Here is a 2,361-nt window from a genome sequence, read left to right as displayed (position 1 = left end):
GATGGAGGCCAGGAGCTGCAGAGGCTGGACAGCTATCCTAAGAGGAGCATGCCCACCCACCTCTACCACCTTGGAGCCTCTGTGTTTCAAAAGATAAAAGGAAGCATGTCTGATTTCTGATTGTCAGGACTATCCTATGTCCTGGGGAAACTGCAGGGAGTGAAACACTAGCCTTGGAGCTCAGGGCCTGGTCCACCTTCTGGCTGGGCAGAAGCTACTGGGCATCTTCCCTATAACTACCCTGAGACCATAGTGGTCCTGTATGTTGAGGTTGTTGTCCTTTATCAACAAATATGGTGAGCAGAGTGGGGCAGGACACACTCAGGGAATACTAGAGGCTGGGAACCAGGGAACAGGGACCAGAGCAATGCCAAGCTCCATTCCTTTGGCTTTCTCACTCACCCTAACCTGTGGGCTACTTCCATCCTTGACCCCCTGCCACATCACACCCTGTCCTCACCAGCTCTCCCTTGAGCTTTACCTGAAGAGTGGACATGAGACATGCTAATTACTTAACAATGGTGACCTCTCGGTGCTCTTGGAAGGAAAAGGGGATTAAATCCACAGATCTTCAACCTGGCCTAAGGAAAATCACTGTTTCTTATGATACTGATGGTCTGCTAATTTTTTTTCTTTTTAATATTTTTGCCATAGGACATGTAGCACAAATAAGAAACAGAGACCGAAAGAGGGAAAGTGAGAAATCACCTCCCAGACCAACCCAAATGCCCCCGTATGGAGGAATGGATTGAAAAATTGTGGCACATATACTCTATGGAATACTTCTCAGCGATAAAAACCAACAGAACCCTGGCTTTTGACAGAAAGTGGAAGAATATGGAAGATGTACTGCTGAGTGAGGTGAGCCAGGCTATGAAGGAGAGACTTAACATATACCATATGTCTGCATTCTATGACTGAAACTGATTGACTAATGGTTGAACAAACACAAGAGATGGGTGTGAATGTCAGACGAGGTGTGTGTGGAGGAGTGGGGCCTAACGAAGGACATTTGGAGAAGGGATACAGAGGTAGAGCATTGATGGGATGGGGAGGTGTGGTGTTATCTGTTAAAGATATTTTGATCAATGGGTCTGGGGAGAAATGTGCACATATCGAAATGGTCTCATTGTAAGTCAAACAATATGATTGAAAGTATATACAAAAAACAAATAATAAATAATGTGGGGAAAACAAAAAAGAAATCACCTCCCAGGAAGGATGGCCTTCTCCTCCTCTAGTCTCCTCTTGAGATTTTGGGCACCCACACACTTATACCTGTAACGTGAGTTTCAAGTCCATGGGTCCAGGACTCAAACTGCAATAGATCATGTGGGAGTCCAGTACCTTAACTACCATGGCACCTGCTGGCCCATTAGCCTACTATTCTAAATGCCTTACACTTACCTCATGTAATTCTCTCACAACTTTCAGATACTACTCTTTTTTTTTTTTTTTTTTTTTTTTTTTTTTGAGAGAGAGAGATTTTTGCATGTGCTCTTGCTGAAGAGACAAGAGAGAGAAAAAGTGAGAAATCACCTCCGGGGAATGGCCATGCCACAATCCCTTCTCCTCTAGTCTCCTCTTGGGATTTTGGGCACGCACACACTCGTACCCAGTGTGAATTTCAAGCAGCGGGTCCAGAGCTCAAACATTGTCATCCATGGGAGCCCAGCACCTTAACCACTATGCCACCTACTGGCCCTGATAATACTTTTTTTTTTTAATAGAGACTGTTACTATAATGTGTGTCCGCTCACCAGAGGGACAGAGAGAGACAGACGGAAAGCAAGAAATCAACCCCTGAAATGATGGCCACATTGCAATCCCTTAGCCTTCATTCTCGTCTCAGGATCTTGGGCATGCACACACATGTGCCCAGTATGAGTTTTAAGTTGCCTTAAAACTGCGGTTGACCACAACAGAAAATAGATTAAGTACATGAGACTGAACTGGTGAAATAACATTTTACGACTTGACTAAAACACTGCTGATTTTCTTCTAGGCTTTGTTTTCCAGTTTTAAGGATTTTTGTCCTGTCTTGAGCTGTTGATAGGTTCATGTACCTACTATTTGAACAGAATCCTAACCTGTTTCCTGGCTCTAAGTTTTAAGCAAAGTTCTTTAGTATTTCTTTGATTTATTAAAGTCTAAACTGCTTTTCTTTGCCGGGGACCAGCCTCGGCGGGGATGGGTTGGCTCGACAGAGGCGGCGCTGGAAGGAAAGGAAGACTAAGGTCTCGGTGCCTTTTCATGCACGTCCTCAGCCGGACACTCCCAGAGATCGCTCTCTGAGGAGTGACAACTGTTAGGAATCATCGTGCCTTTTAATTGGAAATGGGATACATGCAAGTAAATGGG

The sequence above is a fragment of the Tupaia chinensis genome, unplaced genomic scaffold (assembly GCF_000334495.1).
Source record: "Tupaia chinensis unplaced genomic scaffold, TupChi_1.0 Scaffold000477_1, whole genome shotgun sequence".
NCBI lineage: Eukaryota > Metazoa > Chordata > Mammalia > Scandentia > Tupaiidae > Tupaia > Tupaia belangeri.
Note: the sequence above shows the minus strand (reverse complement) of the source record.